General features: G+C 39.4%; 1 protein-coding gene across 1 annotated transcript in view; it reads left to right on the forward strand.

Moving 5' to 3' along the window:
• The first annotated feature begins 15,802 nt into the window (after nt 1–15,802).
• LOC306654263 (tandem C2 domains nuclear protein-like) overlaps nt 15,803–22,843 on the forward strand; it is a 38,335-nt gene continuing 31,294 nt past the window's right edge. Inside the window, 1 exon segment of the mRNA XM_079127635.1 lies at nt 15,803–21,258. The gene's annotated coding sequence lies outside the window, so the exon portion shown is untranslated.

Raw genomic sequence — 22,843 nt, forward strand, 5'->3', positions numbered from 1 at the left:
AATGAGATGGACATCATTACCCTGGGTATGTGTATGATTGCACGAATGATATAACTCTACATCGTGTACAACCAGGGAAGTGAAAAGTTGTGCTCCATTTGTGTCCAATGAGTTGAAGTGCATTTTGCTGTCATGTATAACTAAATAGAACAAATTAAAAAAGAAAAACAACTTTTATAAAACATTGTACTGAAGGTCTCATGCAGCTCAATAAAGCAAGAAAAAAACCCTCCTCTGTCCTTCTTACTCATCCCCCCAAATTTGTCCTTTCTTCCCCTTCACCCCTCTGTCTCCTTTTCTCATGTCTTTTGCTTGTAACCCAGAAGTCAGCTGGGGTCCCCAGGCCTTGGGATCTAGATAATGTTGCCTTGAACTCCCCATCTCATGCCCTGTGGAATTCCAAAGATCTTCCACATTTCGAAAATCTCTCTTTGGACGTGAGGGAGACTTTGGTTTCCATGGTCACCTCTAACTCTCAATTCTGAACTTCTCTGGAATTCTTTGGGGTCATAGGTAGTTCCCCTCCCATCCCCAAGGGTCCCTTGACAGTAGAACCTGACATGAAACAGTCCCATGTTTGATTTCCACAAAAGCAAAATGAAACAATATCGCAGTAGATCAAATAATGCCCCTCCCAAATTCCTGTCCACCTAGAACATTGGAATATGATCTTACTTGAAAATGGGTTCTTTGCACATGTGATTAGTCAAGTTAAGATGAGCTCCTGCGAGCGTAGGGGGACCACTGCATCCAACAAGTGATGTCTTTACAAGAAGAGAGGGGACACACAGAAATGCACAAGAGGAAGAGGGCCATGAGAAGATGCAGGCAGAGTCGGGCGGATGGGGCTGCGAGCCAAGGAGCCCCAGGTGTTTCTGGGACCCACCCACCAAAAACTAGGACAAGATGAGGAAGGATTTCTGCATGGAACCTTCAAAGGAAGCATGACCCTGCTAGAAGTTCTAGAGAACCATCCTTGGCTTTTCCTCTTTAAACTCTTTGTTCTATTGGTTTGGTCTTTTCCACCTTTGAATGAAAGTCTCTCATGTTCTACTTCCTCCTCCATCTCCTCTGTCCTTCCTCGCCTCCCTCCCTGTCTATTCATGTAGACCTTTTAAAAGCTTTGCCATATTTGTTATTCTATTTTTAAATGCATGTACATTTATAAGACTTATGGAATAGTATTTTGCTTCCCAATTTTTATAAGAAATAAGGAAAAGCAAGCCCAGAGGTAAATTAAGTTGTCCAGGATCGTCTGCATTTAAGTGACTGAGTAGGTCCTCCCAGGCTACGCAAACTCCTGCAAACTCCACGGCATTCTTAACATAGAGCTGCAGACTTTGCCTGGAAAAAATCCATTTAAAATTAGTCTAGCTATCTTCTTGTTTGATCTACAGCTCCAGAAATTTAAGTTTTATTTCATTTGAAACAATGCTGTGCTTTAAGAATAGATTTCTAGCTTAATTTTAAATTAAGGTTATTAATCCATTTAAAGAACTCTGTATTTTGATTCTGGCTTCAGAGAAATAGTTTTACTAGGTTACATGAATATTTTGGAACTCAGTCCTTACTTTTTTTTATTCAATAAAAGTTTGCACAAACAATGCATCCCATAGGAGAAGCTTGCGCCAGATCCCAGATGTTTAACACGTCTGCTTGAGATATTAGAGAGAGTTCATGGCCTCTTGTGCTTATTAAACCAAAAAAATGTAAGCCCATAGAAACAATGTTAATCAGGAGGAGTGCTGCAAGGTCAAGCAGAATTCTGGGCAATTGTAGCACTTCAAAAAATTTTTTGAAGATAGATCGTGTGTGTTATTATTATTTTTTTTATAATCCAGAGGGTTAAATGAGAGGGAGTATAAACTCTTTAGTTTTGATTCAATTCCACTCCAATTTAATTGATCTGCACAGAAATGTTCAAAATGTTTCTTTTTCAATCCTGATCTTGTCTCTGTTTAAATTGTCATCACTTGCTAGGTCTACCATTCAATGAACCAACTGGATCCTAATGAGTTTGGGGTTCAGATCGCCATAATAGTGAAGGTCTACTGGGGGCTGACTGTGCCAATCATTCTGCTGTTTCTTGGTGTTTATCACTGCATACCTGTCTCTGCCACCTTTGTCCTAGACACCTTCCTCCTTCACCTCAATTATAATTAGTCATTATCAGACAGTTGGCTGGTCTCTTTGCTTCTACTTCTGCCCCTTGCAGTTTGTTCTCAATCCAACAGCTGGAGTAATCTGTAAATGTCAAAACAATTCTTATTCTTCTATTCTAAACTCTCTAATAACTTCTCAGAGTAAAAGGGTGTTTTTTTTTGTTGTTTTTTTTTTTTGGTGCTAGAGATCAAACCAGAGCCTCGTGCATGCTATGCAAGCGCCCTACCCCCTGAGGCTAAGCCCCCAGACTGCAAATGTCTTCATAATGGCCCTCACCATCCTTTTACCCCAAATCCTAACACATGCTCCTCTGCTCCGCCTTTCCTTCCTTTTCCTCTCTTTCTCCTGGTCTGGTTACTCTGGCCCTCTCTGGACCTGTTCTCAAACACGCTAGGCAAGTTTCTTGTGTATGTTTCACTGGCCAGGCAAAGGCTAAAGCATACATGTTATGTCTGTTAAGGTGGGACAGTAGGAGGCAATTTGTTTTAAACAATTAACAAATAAGTGATCTATTGGTCAGAGTAAAAATAAATCCAGGGGCTGGGGCTCTATCTCCAGTGGTGGAGCACTTATCTAGCATGTGTGAGGCACTGAGTTTGATCCTCAGCACTTCATGAAAATAAATAAAAGTATTCTGTCCATCTACAACAAAAATTTTAAAATAAACAAAAAAAATCAGTCCAAAGTCCATGATAATTCATTTTTCCCCAACAATCTTTACTGTAGGAATTTGGCCAAAGACAAATAAAAGTTCTTATAATATAAATTTTATAATATAATTATAAATTGAAAAAGGCAAAGTTAATGAGGCAAAACATTTTTATTCCAGTAGAATGTGCCTATTATTGAGAAATTCTTCTTTTTCACCTTCTGTTGTGGTCTTTACATCATGGGCTGCTAGTACCTGTAATTAATTTATTGAACCATTGCCTGAGCAATGATATCAGAAAGTCAGAGATCCTGAATCGTTGGAAAGTGAGTCATTTGGGAAAACAGGTTTCAGATAATTCAAAAATACTTTCTGAAGGACTAACCCCTTAGAATGGTTTTTGCCATTTTGATGAATATTAAAAATTAAAAATGGACAGCTTATTGTCTAAGTAGCTATCACGCATAAAGTTTTATGTTACGATTCAGAACTATCATTGTGAAGGTCGGTGTCAGCACTGCTGCAGTGCAGTGTGAAGGGCTGTCTGTCCCTCCCCCGAATGACCCCAGGCCACTGTGCTTCCCAAATCCTCCTGGCTCCTTTGTATAATTGCACATGAGCATTTGGAAGGGGAAAGAAGAGTCCCAAACTGAGCAATCTGCATCCTTAGAGGTTTGTAGGAGCCTTAGCACAATGGTGGGTCAAAGGTTAGGTGCTAAATACAAGTCAGAAGGCCTTAGTGCTCTTGCAAACCTTCTTCTCCATTCCGATGCTCTCCAACAGCACAGCCCAGCTTCCCAAGCATTGGTCACTGGTAGACCCGGAGACCAGCGACACCTTGACACCCTGTTTAGATTAATCACAACGACCAAAAGGAGAGGGGAGAGATTGTTTTTGAAGTTCTGTTTGTGACACTGAAATCATTATTCAGCCTAAGACTGATAGAACCTGCCAATGTAAATCTTCATATATGCCCTTCAGTGCTAGAAAGTGGTCTTCTTCCTATAACTCACATTGAATAGTGAATTAAAGTGTACAAAGTGCTTTTTTTTCTTACATCCATCCAAGGTTTGTTCAGCATCTACAACCACTGTCCCAGGCGTGTTGGGAGATGTTAGGAACGCAAAGGTAAACATGGTCCTGTCCTCCCCCATTTTCTTAATCTGATCATCAAAATGACCCTGAAAAGTTACGAGGCAGCAATTATTGTTTTCCCCATTTTAGAGGAAAGAGAACAAGGCTAAAGAAAGCCCTTACACTATCACACAAGAAATATTAAAGGCAGAACTTAACTTCAAGTTCTCTGCTTCCAGTTCCCCTCCCTGCCCAAGGTGTTCCACACCATAAACAAATGCTAAGAGAAGAACATGGAAAGCAAATGATGATGTATGCAAATCACAATCAAATGGAAATACTGAAACCCCAGTTCCAAAGAATCTTGTAGGAATACAGGATTTTCCGTACTCATGTTGAACACTGTGTTTAAGTGTATGTATTAACTCAAGACAAAAAGTATAATTTATGGGCTTATTAATGGTGTGTCTTATGTGCTAATGTTTTGGGAAAAATAGGGGTGTGGATTTTCTCAAGACTGAATGCAACAAAGAAATATAATGCCTTTGGCACCTCTTACATGGTTTCTTTTGTGTTTTATTTATTTATTTATTTATTTATTCATTTATTTATTTATTTGCAGGGTGGGGAATCAAACCCAGGGTCTCACATATACCAGGTTAAGTGTTCTACCTCTGAGTTACACCCCAGCTTCTTACACTACCACTTATCTTTATTTCTCACATTATCAACTTCCTTCTCCTTTGTTGTAGATTGAGTTCTACCTAGGGAACATGCCCACAAAAGTGTTTTGTATCACTGAGTGATTTTTCCTTGTTTCAACTAAAAATAAATTCTAGGGAAAGATTCTGATCAACACCTCTTGGGTCAGATACCTTCTCATGAACCAATCAGTTCTGTTGAAGTGAGAGAAATAGTGGGAAAACACAGCAGTCGTACAAATTTGGTGTGGAGGAGGAGTCTCATGGTCAAACTAAAAACAGATGTCTACTCTGTGCACCCTAAATGTAATTCACCGAGTTTTTTAAATTGAACTTTTTAACTGGTAAATTAGAATTACACATACAATCACAGATTTTTTTTTTCCTAAGAAATACCAGTTCAATTTTTGGAAATGAAATTTGCTGAACTCCATCACAGCATGGTTCTGTGTTTAAAGGAGTCAACCTGGACTGGGGATGTGGCGCAGCAGTAGAGCACATGCCTCACATGTGGGAGGCCCTGGCTTGGATCCCTGGCGCCCCAAAAACAAACCAAAGCAATAGGGGAGCCAGCCCACTACCAAAAGGTATAAATAGGAAAAAGACAGGTAGAGTAGTTAAAGAATCCTCACTCCTCTTAGTGGTAGCCAGTCCAGGAAGTGAAGAAGGAAGGCAGAACCCGGAGGTGGCCCAGAGTAGTGACAGAAAACTCTCAAGGGCAGGGAGATGGTAACTATGTAGAAGAGCTAAATGTGTAGTAATGACCGCACAAAACCACACAGATTTCCAGGGTTGGCCATGCTCATTTTGGAGAAGCTAGAGGGAAGAGTTCAAAAACTCCCAGAGCTAGAAAACATATTAATCTTCTTCTGTTCTACTTTCATTTGTCTCTAAATGAAAGTAAATAAATCCAGGGAAGAGAAATAAATCTTTCTGAGACTCTCATTAAAGCCTTCGTTATTTCATTGACAAAATCAGGGGAAATATTGACACCAACCTTGAATACATCAAGAGGCTTTTCTTCAGAGGGAAACTGGAATAAAGTTACAAGAAATTGAATGGTACTTCTCCACCCCTCCACCCAACAAGGCTGATCATTGCAAGGAGCAGGTATAAATATCTAGATGACCGATGAAGGTGAGACAGGTTTTAAAAGGAGAGATGCCAGAAAAGGTTATAAAGGAAAGGTCAATGGGTTTTGAAAGAAGATTTTTCAAACCCTTTGAAGGAGACCCCCTCTATTAGCTTACTCAGGATAGGTCCTGTTTTAGTCCGTTTTTTCACTTCTGTAACTAAGAACAATTGTAGAAGAGGAAAGGTTTATTTGAGGGCTCACCGTTTCAGAGGTCTTAGTCCATAGAAGGCCGCTCCATTCCTCGGGGCTTGAGATGAGGCTGAACATCATGGCTGGAGAGTGTGATGCAGGGAAGCAGCTCACATCATGGTGACCAGTAAGCAGAGAGACTCCACTCACCAGATACAAATATACACCCCAAACCACACCCCAATTCCTACGTGCTTCAGCCACACCCACCACTTCAGTTATCACTCGGTTAATCCCTCTCAGGGGATTAAATCATTGATTGGGTTAAGACTTTTACAACCCAATAATTTCTCCTCTGAACCTTCTTGCATTGTCTCACACGTGAGTTTTTTGGGGACGCCTCATATGCAAACCATAACAGGTCCCATCCTGTGGATTTTTTCCTATACTCTGTGCCTCGGCTAGCCAAGCCTGAGGGTTTTCCCATTTCCCTGATCCTTTCTTCAAATGTCTTCGGTCAGTGAAGTGACTTTCCTGACACTCACTCTATCCCCTAGGTAGCAGCAATGCAGGTTGGCAAACTGATCTCGACTCAAGAGACAGGTCTGATTAGCCAAACTGTTATCTCATCTTCTTTACCAGCCTTGGTTCAAAAATGAGTGCATGACTCAAAAAAGACAGCAATCCAGGGGCTGCAGTTGTGGCTCAGTGATAGAGCTGCTTGCCTAGGACAGATGAGGCACTAGGTTCAATCCTCAGCACCACATACGAATAAATAAATGAAATAAAGATTTTAAAAAAAGAGAGAGAACAATCAAGGAGAATTCATTTCTGTTCCTGAATTGAAGGAGGTGGGTCTGATTGCTTTGGCAGACATTCTGTAACTATAAAGGAATTAGATTTAGGATGTCACTTAAATGATGCAGAACAGAGAAAAAGGAAGGAGAACATTCCATGATGGTTGAATTGCCAATAAAGTCTGATCTATGTTGGAGTTTCCTTTTACATTAACCTTTTCGGTTATCTATTACGTAACAAGACTTTCCAAAACTTAGTGGCTTAAAACAGCACTTAACTATTCTTTAGTTCATGGATCTGCAATATGGGCAGAGCTTGGTGGGGAAGGCTTGCATCTGTTCCACAGTGGGGGCAGTTCAGCTAGAGTCTGGAGGATCCACTCACATAGCTACACAGTTGGTACCGGCTCTGTCAGATTTGAGGGCCACGGGCTTCATTCCTTTTCACATGAGCCTCTTCCTGTGGGTATCTCTACAAACTGCTTGGGCTTCCTTAGAACATGGTGACCGGATTCCACGAGCAAGCATCCTAAAAGAAGGAAATAGAAACTGCATCTCCTTTTATGCCCTAGCTTTGGGCTCTCATACAGCATCATTTCCACTGATCTTTGCTAGTTAAGCAGTCACTATGGTTACCTGGGATACAGCTCAGAAGACAAAGATTCCAACTATTGTTGAGGGGGTTTCAAAAAATTGTGGACATGGGTTAAACCAACATACCAGCTAAAACCCTGCTTTATTCTAATGAACATTTGAATGGGGTTTTCTGTTATTTGTGGCTGAAAGCATCTTATTGACAGTTATTATCATCTCAGCTGCGGGCAGAAGAATGTTCTAAATGAATAGCTCTCAATCATAATGGCAGCTGTAGTACAGTTGCTGGTAATTTGTTACTGGTAACTTAATACCAAGGTTTTGAAATGTATTTACTTTTTCTTTCTTTTAAAATCAGGGCAATCAAATCTGTAATAACATACCACTCATCTTAATTCTAGTAGAATTCTTTTTGAATTTGAAAAACAACTTTATTGAAACAATTCATGTATCATGCAATTCACCCATTTAAAGTGTACAATTCTGTGGGGTTTTTTTCAGTATACTCGTAGAGTTGTGCACCCACCACCTTAATCAATTGTAGAACATTTTTATCACCCAAGAAAGAAACTCCACAACCATTAATAGTTATTTCCAATTTCTCTCCCTGCTTCCTCCTGGCCCCCACCCTAGGAAATCGCTTATCTACTTTCTGTTCCTCTGTATTTGACTGTTCGGAACTTTCCCCCCTCTTTTCTAACCATAATTATATATTTTGATTAACATCTCCCCATGCCCACCTCCCAATCTCTCAAGCCTGGTAACCATCGTTCTATGCAATTCCTTTATGAGATCAGTTTTTTGACTCATGACATTATGAAGCATTTGTCTTTTTGTGCCTGGCTTATTTCACTTACCATAATGTTCTCCTGTTGCAAGTGACCAGATTTTACTCTTTAAATTGGCTGAATGATATCCCATTGTGTAGCTATAACACATTTTCTTTATTCATTAATCCACAGATGAACATTTAGGTGTATTTGACGTCTTGGATATTATGAAAGGTGCTGTGTTTATTACACAGAGTGTAGATATCCCTGGATACACTTATTTCGTTTCCTCTGGGTATATGCAGTAGTGGGATTGCTGGATCATATGATAGTTCTCTTTTGGATATTTTGAGGAACCTCCACACTGGTTTTCACCTTGGCTGCGCTAATTTGCCTCCACAACACAATTCTACTAGAAGTCTCTGAGTGGAGGATAAAGGGATGGGCCCAGAGCAAGGAAATCTGATATGGTACCTAGGAACTTGACTTGGCTGAGAACTATTGGCCTGGATACCTCCTTTGGCAAGAGAGATGGGGGAAAGCTTAGAGTTCCTTCGATCAGGCTCAAATTCTTTTCCTTCTCTACCTGTGCTCCAGTTAAGGTAGTGAGGTTGATGATTTGTCATCAGACACTTGATATTTGCTTCCTAGCTCTGATCATTTTCCTGTTTCTGGACATGAGGGAATGTTTTGCCCACAAGGACTCTCTCATACGACGAGTCATTTGTAACTGTGCACAGTGTCTTTGACACTTGCTGAGCATTGCAGATATGAGGACAATAGGTATGGTTCTCTGGGAACCAAGAAAACAAGCAAAAGGCAATTGAAGAGCAATAAGAAGCTACTTAAAATCAAGTGCTAAGACAGTTGCTACCAGGTAAAAGAAGGAGAGCAAAGAAGAGCTGAGCCGTTCCTGAATTTCAGGGGGCTTTCCTTTCTAGAAGGGGCAGCAGCAGGTTCCTGAACGACCAGCCAGGACAAAGATCTGACCCAAGGGTGCCAACCATAGACCAGCCAGGAACCTGCGCCCTGAGGGTGACCTGGCTGGGAAATAGGGCCCAAGTCAACAGGATTCCTCTCCTAGGAATCTGGACAGGGAGTTTTGTTCTTAAGTGGCTCTGAGCTCAAGGTCTAGTAGATTTGAGGGATCAGAGACTTAGAGAAGCTTACTGGGACATGCAGGTATGCAAACAGAAGGGGTCTCCATGAGATGAGGGGCTGAGGGGGTTTGGGCTGTTTCTGGTCTTGTCCTTTCTGTGGCTCACTTGTTCAGACTCTTGAATATGCTCCTTTTTAAAAAAAATTTTTTTTGCCCAACTCAGGGGCAGAGCTAGAATACTACTCTGTCTTTTCCTTGAGCTACTTTGAGTGAGTCTCTGCTCCTTGTGACCATCAGAACTTTGTATAGAGCAGGTCGAGAATCCACAGGGAGATGGTGATTCCAGTGAGCTTTGGGTGAGGGCTGGGTTCATGTAAAACACTCCAATCTGGACTTACAGTTTACTAAACGAGGCTGTGGTTTGGTGATGGGTTTGAGCTTTAGAGTTACAAATAGCCTTGAGTTCAAATTTTGCTTCTTGATCACTTCTTTGTGATCTTGCAAAAGTTACTTATCCATAAAGTCTAGATAATAATACCTACTAATTCTTGCAGGGTGAAATGAGTGTGTGTGTGTGTGTGTGTGTGTGTGTGTGTGTGTGTGTGTGAATGAACTATTAGCACTGTCTGGCACATAGTAGGTCCATGGGGAATAGCAGCAGTTATCATTCTGTAGCTTGCTAATGTACACATTTGTTTGGGAGAAGAGAAATAATTTTCAACTGTTGCCAATAATGTGGAAGCATTTTATATTTCCCAGTGCTTTGAGAAGTGCGTGTGGGCGTGTGTACATGTGTGTTTGTTTGGCAAGGGTGTTGTTTGGCTTCTCTAGCCCCCTGTGCTATCAAAGTTGTATTCACTCTGTTCTCAGAAGAGTTCTTGTTATTAATCAGGCAGGCAGTATGAGCTGAACAGGAGTGATGAGTTGGTCAGGCTGCCAAGCAAGTTCATGTTTTGCAGAAAACGCCAAATTGTTTCCTAAGGGGATATCTTTCAGGAATGGAAGGGTATGCTTCGCTGGCCCTCAAAGACCCTGCCCTGCCCTAAAGTGCTGTCACCTCAGAGGGCGATATGATAGGTCTTTAAAAGCCACTTTGTGAAGCTGCTGCCCAGTTGTGCTGGGAACATATTTGTGTTGTGTATTCCTTTGGGTAAATGTACCCACATCAAGAAGGAAACGGATTACAGACCTCCCACAGTTCCTCAAAAAGTATCCCAACACGTCAGTCCCTCCCTAAGCTGGATGGGTGGAGGAAGAAGAAATGTGTGAAAAGGGGGTTAGAAATCACTTTGAGAACCCCTCCCCCAGGCTTCTAAGGCATACAGAGACCAACCAGTACTCGAAACCAACACATTAAAGGTGCCAGCACCTTAAACAACACGTCTTTGGTTCATCTGTCAACCACGTTTATTCATGAATTCTCCTTATGGATTTAGAACAGACAAAGGAAGAGGAAGAGAGCTTTGGCATTTAAAGCTGCCTGGGGATTTTGCTGGGCGTATGAGTTTTCCTAAAATTCTGCTGAAAGCAAAAATTACAAATGATAGGTTTCAAATTTTATTTTACATAATGATTTTTAGAGGCTTTACAATCATTCATGTTCAGAAATAGCCTTCTGAAGAGTCTTAAAATCTTTCCTCTGCGGTGACAAATATTTAGATTTTTTACATCTAATACAAAGGGCAGAAAATTCTCAAGTAAATTTTACTGAGAGTGAGAAGCTTCATCTCCTAACTTACCTTTGGCCTAATTGGTGCCTAGTTGGGAGTCCTGGGCACACTGGGGATGCAGTGGGAGTAGAAGCACCTCCATCACACATCTCAGAATATCTTGGTTGGAAGATAAGTCAGGGAACTTCTGCTGTGTAACAAATAGTGCCAAAATGCCATGGCATGAAAGAGCAATCATCTATTATTTTTCCACATCTGCTCCTCAGCTGGGGGTTAGTTGGTCTAGGCTGGGTTTATCTTGTAGGACACGGATCCACAGGTTTCTCACTCTTTTTGGACCAGCTGGCTGACCCAGGAAAATCTTCTTGCACTAATAGAAGCACAAAAGGGAAAGAAAGAAGAAACACACAAAGTTTCTTAAGGGTCAAATTCAGAACTTGAATGCTGCATAAGAAAAGATGTTTGGGGAGTGTAGTTGCAGTTTAAGCAGGTCTAGTTACAGTTCAGAAGCATGGACTTCGAGCTGAGACATTTCTCCTGTTCCATACAGAGTTCCCAGGTCCTGGGGATTCAGAGCCTCCTCTGCTTGCTCAGTGAGTCGGGGGGCTTTGTGCTGGAGTTCTGAGACAGTTTCGCATTATTCCTCCATGTGTTCTCCGCCTATTCTGACCGGTTGCTCCGGCCTGGATGAGCTGATCATGTGGTTGGGAGGAAGACCTCTTCTCTCCTGGATCCTTTTCTCCTTCACAGCCTTCCTTTCATCTCACTGTTGCTATTGCCTCTCATTCTAGGTGCTGAGTATTTTTTATTAAGCCTCCAGTGAAATTGTCAATCATTTGATACCGTGAAGTTTCATTGATTAGTGAGGTTTCCAGGAGGGGGATGGCAATGTTCGGGGCGGGGTTTTGTGGGAGGACACTTAAAAGTGATTGGGTCCCTTGGTGGAGCATCTGTGACCATCCATTTTCCCATTGTTACCTTAGTTTAATAGGAACCAGGAATCCAGGAAAGAAGGTGATGGGGGAAACAAAGAAAAGAAGAAACTTATTTCATCTCAAATAGTTCTACATGTCCTGTAGATTAATGTGCCAAGTCCTTAATAAGATAGTGTAGACTCTTCAGTGCCCACCTTCCCACTCCTGTCTTCTCTTACTCCCCCATATATACTTGACTTTGAGTACAGGATCTCCTGAGGCCCTCAGGCAAACTCAGAAAGCCTGAGAAGGGCGGGTGGAGATGATGTGACGGTGACTCCATGCTCGTTTTCATGGGACGATGACAGTGTTATGGCAACAGAGAACAAAGAACGTTGTCGTTAAACACTTGTTTATTCACTCAAGACAAACTTAAAACTTCTATGACCTTAATATCTTCTTTGCTAAATTTCCATGTTTTGTGTCTCCTCTTCAAGAAAGAAAATTTTCTGTATGCTTCACGTTGTCCACGTGTTACCATTCATGACAATTTTAATCAGAGTGTAAGGCTAGCTCCTGGGGGGAGATCCCCACATATTAGTGGTTTTAACAAGTTTATTTTCCATTTATGTCACAAAACAGTCAGGGTTAATCAGTCAAGGACATAGACTTCTCCCATCCTGTCATATCATCAGCTTTAGCAATGGTTGGCATAGTTCAGTTACGTCCCAAGGTTGTCAAGAAATGGGAAGAGAGAGAGAGTAGAGTGAAGGTTCACATATTCTTAGTTTTGTGGATCCAGAAGGGAAACTCTGTTCAAATTTCACTGGTAGTACTGGCCACCTGGCCTTACCTAGATGCAAGGAAAATGGGCAAAGCAGCTTAGTTTTTGTGCCCAGGAAGAGAAATTGACATTTGGTGAGCAACTATGACTCGGCTAGAACGTCACTTTCTCTCTGAAGCAAGGATCTAAGACTGTACCTGTCACACTCTAAGCACTGGAAAAGGTTTGCTGAACAAGTGAAAGAATGAATAAATGAGTAACTGTGTATAGGTATTTACTGTTATGTTAGTCCAAGGCAGAAAATGGGAAGAAGCAGATATTTATTTGTCACCCTATTTTATTCACACAAACATTTATATTTGTGAAATTATTTCACAAGCACTCTAAGAATTCATATTTCCTTGAATATATGTTTTCATTATACTCCCTTGAAGATACTCAAACATTTGAAGTCTTCCATGTGTCATATGCTATGCTTTATGCTCAGGGAACAGGGGTGCAAGTCACAATTCCTGCCCATTGATAACTCACCTAGAATGAGCTAAGCAAGAAGAGGGAAAAGAAATCAATCCCAATTATTATGTCGATGCCATCATAGCAATATGACTGGATTGTGGCGTGATGCAGAAAAAAGACCCCTGATTCAGTCAGGGAAGGGCATTGCGGGGTTTTATCTCCCAGAAGAGACGACTCTTCAGCTAAATGGACATGAGTCTGCCAGCTGATCCCCATAGAGAGAGGTAAAGGTAACCATTGGTGCAAATTTGATAATTTAGAAAACTACAATTAGTTCAGGAGGTCAAAAATGGGAGCTGAGGTGAGAGAAATAGGCCTGAGTTGAGTCATGAAGCATTTACCAACTGCATTAAATGAAGAAAGAATGAATATAGAGTAGAAAATAGGTATTACACAATTTGTCTCTACTGAATGAAAGAAACAATACTCAATAAAATCTAAACAGAAGCTGTTATCCACATCATCCAAAATCTATGGTTTTCTCCCCAGGAACTACCTCAAATAATATATGATTGGTAACATTAGAAAACAAAAACCTGCTCAGTGTTGCAATGATAAATGAGAAAATGTTAAACACAAGGGCACAAAGAAAGGTTCAATATCTTCCATTCATCTCCATGTAGCTTTGCCTCTGAGAGTGGAACAGGAAAGAGGCCCATTTCAAGGAAAACAAGGGAAGTGATTTCATGGTTTTGCAATAGCTGTAGCTGTCAACAGAATGGATTCTTCTAAGAAAGCTGTTTTAGATGGACTCTGGAAACAAAAAACAAAAAACTAGGAACAATTCCAGGAGCTCCTGCTCTTGGAACTTCTGCATCAGTGAGGAGGTTGTTAAAGTTGTTCAGTTAAAGAAACAAGTACTCAGCCAAGTTCAATCAGCAGTTACTGAGCATCCATGCACACATTTACTCTTCATTCATTCAGCACATTCGAATGACACTTTTGGGCCCTGCATTATGTCAAGTGCTACAGAGGAGTAAAATATAGGTAGATATGGTCTTTTCTTTGAGAAACTTTAACTAACATGAATCTAGAAGTTTCTGACCAAGGATGTGTTCTGCTTTTTGGTGTCAAGTTCAAATTCAAATCTTGACCCTATACTTGGGCAACCATTAATAGGTTGTTTGACCGGCCATTTTTTTTTTTTTTTTTTTAAAGAGTTGTAAAACGAGGATAATACCAGCTACATCATGATTGCCAGGTTTAAATGAGATGACTCATGTAAAAGCTTTTTGTAAACAATACAGAACTTTGCAAACATTGGTGGTCAATTATTTGAAGGTGCAAGTACTAGGACTTTCAAGCAGAGTTTATCAAAGCATTTTTGTTGAAACACTAATGCCCAGGGATGGTAATAGGTATTTCTGAAGAATAGAGTTCTGTGGTCAAATTAGAAAAATGTAGAATTAAGCAAAGTAAAACACGGTTCTTTGACCTGTAAGATGATAATGTGATTGTGAACCTCAAGGAAAGTGACATATGTCTCTTTCCCTGAATTTATGTGATCTTGGGGATCTACTTCACCCCTTTTCCAGCATCTCTAGGGTCTTGAGATTGATAGAACACACGGTGGGAACAATAGTTATTAACTTTCACTTCAATAATTCACCAATCTCTCAAAAGTGAACCCATTCATCATCAGATAATCTAGAAATTTATTCAACAATTGCCCACGCACAGTGCTGAGATGTCCACCATGGAGGTATACAAGAAAAAGAACAGCCAATCCCTTGCCAGGGTTAGAGGAGATTCCAGCCACGTAATGGGAGGGTCAAGGTGCTGTAGTGGACACATTTAACTTTTCTTTCAAGACGCACACTGGTGGCAAGGCCGTAGCAGGTATAAAGTAACAAAACTGAAGGGGCGCGGGCTGCCTCTCAAACTTTATAGATTTTTTTTGTAAAAATACCGTCAAGTGACAGCACAAGACAACTTCTATGCTTCTTAAAGAAGAGTGCGAAAACATCGCTGGCAATAAAAAAAGACTGCTCCTTCCTCCCCCGACAAGTTCACCAGGTCAATAGTTTTCCTTCTGTTCCCTTTCTAGCTACTTCCTTTCTGATCCTTCTATCCCAGGCTCTGCCTCACTGGGTTTTAAGATCTTTCAGGGGGAACAAATGAAAGCCGCCCAGAGCAGCCGCAGAGTGCAGGATGCCGGAGCGGCACAGCTCAGGTAGGCTTCCGAGCCGCCGGATCCACCCGGTTCCCCGCGGCGCACCTCCGAGGGGCGGGGCGGACCTGGAAGGGGTGTGGCGACCCAGGGAGGGCGGGGCGATCCTGAGGAAGGGGGTGGGTCTGGAGAAGGGCGTGGCCACGCGGGGAGGGCCGGGAAACCCGAGGGGAGCTCAGCGGCCCTGAGGGGCGAGGCTGGGCGGGTCTGCTGGGGGTCGGAAGACTCGGGGGGCGCGGCGACCCTGAGGGGCGGGGCTCCGGGGCGCGGCCGCGGGAGGTACTCGGGCTCGCTGCTCCCGCGAGTGGCGAGGGCAGATCGCCGGCCGCCTGGAGCAGGTAAGCGGCGGGGCTGCTCGTGAGGGGCGGCGGAGCGCGCGGGCCCTGGCGGGGAGGGAGGCGCCGTCAGGTGCGCCCTGCGGACGGGCTGCGCGGCCTTCCCCCGCCGCTCCGGGCTCGCGGGGCCAGGTTTGGGTCGGCTCTTTGCCTCCGCCTCGGCTTCTTCCTCCCGACGCCTGCCTCGCCGAGGCCTGAGGGACGTCTGCGCGGGAGGGGTCGGGCGCGGCCCGGACCCCCGGGACCCCCAGCCCGAGGCCGCGACCCCAGCCCCAGGGGACCGCACGCTGGCGCTGCGCGGGGCACCCGGGCGGGCTCCCTCCGGGCGGGGCCGGGAAGTTCGCCAAGCGGCGAAGGTGTCAGAATGTCACTTTCCCGGGAGTTTGCAAGCCACAGCCCCTCAGCCAGGTCTGGGTGCGACTTCTGCGCTTCCACCTCTTCTGCTTTCCCCGCTGTGGTTTCTTTACACACAGGGAGTTGGAATGGTGGCATTGTGGGGTGTATCGCACCCTGATAACATCTGGGTTTGGGCACGCTGCTCACTTGCCAAGCCAAACACTGATTCCTACGAGTATGATTTTGGGGGGTTTAAAATAAAGCATGTGAAAGGATTGCTTTTGTAATTAAAGTATTCCGATTTTCACTATAGGGATAAAGTTTTTTTCCTTGATTAATGATGTTAAAAAACAGCCTGTAAGAGTACTGAGACTGTTTTCCAAACAAGGTTAACAGAACTGTTTATCACTTTAATATTTTGATATATAACTTTATCTTGGTTAAAAATTACTTTTTCTGGAAGGAAATGTTAATATTGCTTACCTTTGAGAGCTGGGATTTGAGGAGGGTTTTAAATATCTCTTCTATATTTTGCAGTTTTTGCTAATGAATATGAGTTGCCTTCATAACTTAGGGGGAAAAATCTTTAAAAAATTCTTTTTTTTTTAACCCTTCAAGAAAAAGTTTTGAAAGTATGACTTGAATTTTATTTACATCACTTGGATTATAATTGTGCACTCATGAATAAAACAATAAATTGAGAGATTAATTTATAGTGAGAGAAAATGAGTTTAAGTTTCTGTAGGACATCTGGCAGACCCGTCTAGTTGGCAGTTAGATTTATTGGCATTTGGTTTTTCGGCAGTCTGACTCAGAGTTGTAGACATTGGAAGCAGTAATGGATTTGTGGTAATTAATCCTGTAAAGGGGTGAGAAATCATTCAAATAAACATAGGATAAAAAGAGAGGAAGACCAAGGATGGGAAACACTATATTGTTTAAGTGATAGTAACAACCAGGAGACTGAGGGGCATTCTGAAGGGAGAAGGTGTAGTAGGACCAGGTGAGACACTAGAAGCCAGGAGGAGAAAGTTTTAATGAGAAGAGAAGCCTGTCTGGGAGTCAGACCAGTTGGAGAGGTCAGGAAGTTAGGAACTGATTGCCTGTTGACATTGGTAGTTAGGAAGGGGTCACTAACCAGCAAACTTAATTAAGTGAAATGGTAAGGGTCAAATACAAATGAATTTGAGATGAAAATAGACGATAAAAAGATTGTGAGTGTAGGATCCGTATTTTGAGAAACAAGTGCGAGGCGCCTCATGGTTTTAAGAGAGGAATTTATAGTCAAATTGAAAAAATATAAAGGACTATAAAATAGCTTTGTGTTAAAGTGAATCATCTCAGCATTGCTTTTCGTGGTTAAGTAGCAAAATTGAGAACAAGTAGCTGAGCATACTGACTAGCACTGTTCACAATAAAGTATTTCATCTCGCCCATCCAGATTTTGAATACTATTTTAGTAGAATTTTTGTGTATTGGGTTCAGGTGTTGTTAGTATGGTCACAAGTATAAACTGGGTTGGACTATATTTCACCTGAATTCCAGGAGTTTGATATTCCCAACTTGTGTTTAAGTCATTTGGTTCCTTTGGGTATACCTCAGTGATTCTTCTAAAAATCTTGTTTTGACTAAATTAGAATGGAGGCATACGTTAGAGCTTTTGCTTCAGTTATTATGCAAGGGGAAATGCGCTTAGATTAAAACTTCTGTATGTTTCTGTATGTTTCACTTCATTCTTCACCAAAGTGATTTTTGTTGTTTATGCTAGAATTCAGACAAGTAGTTTGAATATATTCCTTAGAATATGAAAAGAATGGTTAAATTTGAAAAGTCTGACTACCAAGTATTAATGAGGATGCTTAATAACTGGAACTCTCATGCTGTACAGGTGGGAGTGTAAATTGGTGCAATCATTTTGAAAAACTCTTTGACAGTGTCTGAAAGTAAAACATGTATAAAATATTCTCCAACATAAAGCCCCCTAAATTCTAGATGATGCTGTCAGCCAATATATACTTATATGACTCATTTAATTTGTATGTTTTTATTGTATGTATGTACAGTTTATTGTAGATCAATTTAACCTCAATAAAGCTGTAAGAAAGAGTAAAAATAGTGAAAGAAATCACATCATATAAGAGTATTTACCTCCTTTAAATCTCATCTCAAGGTGATGGGATTATGAATAAGTTTTATTTTGTTTAATAACCATATATTTACCAAATTTATAGTAGAGAAATATTTCATATTTATTGTACTTTTGGCACATTTAGAGATTTATAGATTTAAAGCAAACAAATACCTGTATGCTTGCTTCATGCTTAAGAAATAATATATAACCCATATTTTTGAAGCTGCCCTATGCATTCTTCCCTGACTATATCTTTCTTTGCATTTCCCTTGCTTTCCTCTATAGTTTTGCCATATCCATATGTATTCCTAAACAGTGTTTTGTTTAGTTTTGCCTATTTTGCAGTGCTATATACATGAAATTACATCATTTCTATGACTTTTTATACAATGTTATATGAATATGAAATATAAATGAATTTCATGTTTAGACTTGGTTTCCATCTCCAGTATATTTCATTATATTGCAAATATTCAAAAAAATACTAAATACTTATGGTACCAAGCATTTCAGATAAGGGATACTCAATCTATATGTACACATGTATACAACCAATTTTACACACGGAATACAGATCAGTATGATAGCACAGGCAAAAAGACAAAAAATAAATGAAACCCTCATACATTGCTTGTAGGATTGTAAAATAGTGTAGCTTCTTTGTACAAAACTTTGGCAGTTCCTCATAATCTTCACATAAAAAGAAGAAAACTTCACATAAAGTCATAAAGTTACCATATGACCCAGGAATTCCATTCCTGGTTAATATATCTATAAAAGTAGAAAACATAGTTCCATGCAAAACTTGAATACAAAAGTTCATAGAAGTGAAAAATAGACGCAACTCAACTATCCATCAACTGATGAATGTTGAAACAAAATGTGGTGACATATTTGTCTATATAGTAGAATATTATTCAGCCATAAAAGAGAATGAAGTACTGATTCATGCTGCAATATGGGATAAACCTTGAAAACATGGAACTAATTGAAAGAAGCAAGACACAAAAAGATCATGTTATATGATACATATGAAGTGTCTGGAACAGGTAAATCAGAAATGAGGTAAAAGAGTGGTTGCCAGAAGCTGGAAGGAAAGTTACTACAAATGGGTACAAAGTTTCTTTTGGGTAATGATGAGCCCATTTTTGAATTAGAGAAGGATAACCCTGAATTAGATAGTAATAATTGCACAACTGTGTGAAGTGGTATGTTATTAGGGTTTTGATTTGCATTTCCCTAATAGGCATGGTGAGCCCATTTGTGGTTTGTCTGTGTGGTCTTTGGAGAAAATCATTTGCCCATTTTTAATTGCATAATTTGTCAAAGTATGAATTTTAAATGATCTGGTAAGTAAATACTTATATTCTCTGGAGGAGTATACTTTCATTTTTGTCTTAGAGAAGTTAACAGGAAAACTTCATGGTCAGTGAATAATTTAAGATAACCAAGTGCAAAAAGAAATAAAACTCTAGCAACGATCAGCAGAAACAATTGATAATTAGAAATACACCTACAAAAGACTGAATTACCAGTCATAGATTATTAAAATATCTATGCTGAACCATGTTTAAATACTTGAAGACATTTGTGTGTTACTTTAAGGTCCATAAGTTTGTGGTTTATGGTATTTTGTTACAACAGCAATGTAAAAGCAATACAATAACCAATCTATTAGAAGAAGAAGAAGAAAAAAAGAGATCCTAAACCCTCTGTCAGTCCAATGGAAGACATGACAGGAAAGAAAAAGAAACAGAGGACCATTAGGACAAATAAAAACTCAAGAAAAAGGATAGGGATAAACTCAAATACATCAATTACTTTAAATATTTGTAAATGGAATTAAGTACTCCAGTTAAAAGACAGAGATTGTCAATCTGGACTGAACTACCTTAGCTTTATGCTGTCTATAAGAGAAAGATCTAAAATATGTAGCGACTAGTAAACTGAAAACAGTAAGCATATGGAAAAAAAGATATACCATATAAAATTATCCAAAAGAAAGCTGCATAGCTATATTACTATCAGACAAAATCAGTTTTAGGCTAAGAACATTTCTGAGGTTAAAAATATTCACCATAATGTTAAGAGGTTGAAATTACCAGCAAGTTAAAACCATTTTAAATTTATATGGATGGACTAAATACAAGTAAAATGCAAAGATTGTTAGAGTGGAAATATAACAGTCCAGCTATATGTTGTTTATAAAAGACAACTTGAACTTAATAGGTTTAAAAGAAAATGATGGGAAGGACATATAACATGCAAGTATTAACTAAAAGAAATCTGTTATGACTATGTTAGACAAAGTCAACTTTAAGACTAGAAGTATTAATAGAGACCAAGAGGAATACTATTTAATAAGCTTGTATGTACCTAATAAATTTGTCTCAAATATGTAAAACAAATCTGATAGAACTAAAGAAGAAATAAATATGTTCATAGTCATATGTAGTCATAGTTAGAGTTTTCATTTTATAAACATCTGTTTTAGTACTTTATAGAAGAAACAGAAAAATAGAAATAAATGTACACAGGATATTTATCAAATTTGACTGTATATTATGCCACAAAGCAAGTTTCAAAAATTTAAAATACTGAAGTCATAATGAGAGTTCTCTGACTACAGTGGAATTCAGCTACAGATTCAGAGAATCTGGCTCACTTTTTCTTTATCATGGACTAGAAACTCCCTTTAGGGGAGTAAAGTGTAGGGCTCGCCTTGTTTCCTGTTTCTCTGTTGTTTGTTGCCTAAGCCAGTGTCTTGAAAACTGATGTTTCATACATTTTGTTTGTTTCTCAGGTGGTAGGGCAAATCTGGTCCCAGTTACTCTTATTTTGTCTATATGCCCATATTTTAAATCATTTTTCTTCAGTGTATTACTGGGTGTACATTTTAATCAGATTTCAATTTATTCATATCAACTTGTTTCCCTTTCTACATCTTTTCCCCATCTTTCCTACCTCATTTTAGGTTGATTCCAGGCCATCAACCTTGAGGACTTTCCCCCTAGAAGTACTAATCAATTTTAATCAATCCTCCTACATTCATCTCATGATCACTTAAGTATTTGCAAGAGAGGAAGTTTGAGTATGTTAGGTATTTTTAAAGGAGGTAGTTAAACTGTATTTCCTTATCTGTTAATTAGAGTTGCTGAGTCCCAACTACTATATTCTCAGTACTAGGTTGAGTTTTTTTTTTTAAATGTTACTATACTTTTTATACCTTTATTTTATTTACTTATTTTTATGTGGTGCTGAGGATCAAACCCAGTGCCTCATGCTTGCTAGGTAAGTGCTCTACCACTGATTTACAATTGTAGCCACCACCAGACTGAGTTCTAAATAGAAAGTACAATGTTGTTTCTGAATGGTTTATATTTTAGCAGAGGAGGTATAAAATATCAAAAAAAAGTTAAGCTTTTTTTTTTAAGTATACTAAACATTTAGAAATAAGAAAGAAAATTATATCTGGGTGGTTAAGGAATGGTTCTTGTAAAATATTGGGGCTAACAGGGCTTTTGAAAATGTATGCACCTTAAAAATGAAAATTAGTTATAAGATATAATGAAAAAGATGCAATTTATAATAACGAAGTAAATTACACAGGCATTAAGACTTTGTATGAGGATAGCTATAAAAACTCCCAAAGGTACAAAGACAGACATGAGCAAATGTATAGAGAGATGGTGTTCTGGTTAGGAAGGTAATATCCTTAAGGATGTCACTTTTTCTAAAATAATTTATTAGTTTAACATAATTCCAGTGAAAGTATTATCATAATTTTCCTCTCAGGCAGCTAATACATATTGCAAAGCTAATTTGAAAGAACAGACAAGCAAGAATAACTAAGAAAATGCTGAAAGTGAAAAACAGTAAGGGTGGCTAGCTCTTTGAACCCTTTAAAATTGAAATGTGATATTGGTACAGCAATGGATAGACTAATTGAGTAGAAAAATACAGAAACCTACCCAATTGCATATGGAAATTTAGTGTTATAATTAAGGGAACACCCTAATATCAATGGAGAAAATGTGGAATTTTAAAATATGTGATGTTTATGATACAGAGAAAAAAATCAGTAGAAATACAAAAGATTTTAACCAATTGAGAAAATATAGGTTTGAATCCATTTTTCATATTGTATACCACAATGTCCATATAGAAAATAATAGCATGCTAAGTACTAGAAGAAAACATAGGTAAAGTACTTATGATCCATATGTGGAGGAAAGTTTACTATGACTCAATCCAGAAGCAAAAAAGGAAAAATATGATAGAGTATGATTGCATGTATGTTTATGTATGTTTATATGTAACTTTGTATATATTTACATAAACTTTTTGAGTGGCAGCATGACACTGTAAGTAGAAAATTCCACACCATGAAACTATTTCTTGCCCAGAATTACCTTCAGGTATATAAAGTGTATATGAAATATAAATGTATTTCATGTGTAAACTTGGTTTCCATTCCCAGTATATTTCATTATATATTTGCAAAAATTCCAAAATCTAATAGACAAGCAAACAAACCCCAAATCATAAATTCCTAAATACTTATGGTACCAAGTATTTCAGATAAGGGACACTCAATCTGTATATGTGTGCAGGTATACAACCAATGTACATACTGATTGCAAACTCAGTATATGTGTATATGTATGTAGCATGTTTGTATACATACACATACACACATACTTATGCATTAGCAGAAGACACAATAAATTAAAAAATGACAAACTGGAAGAATTTTTACCACTTACATGATGGACAGTGAGCTAATTTCTGAAATATATAAATAACTTCTAAAATGAGAAAGGACCAAAAACTTTATAAAATAAAGATTAGCAAGAGATATGAACTGAGAATTCAT

This window comes from Sciurus vulgaris, assembly GCF_902686455.1.
Source record: "Sciurus vulgaris genome assembly, chromosome: 2".
Lineage (NCBI taxonomy): Eukaryota > Metazoa > Chordata > Mammalia > Rodentia > Sciuridae > Sciurus > Sciurus vulgaris.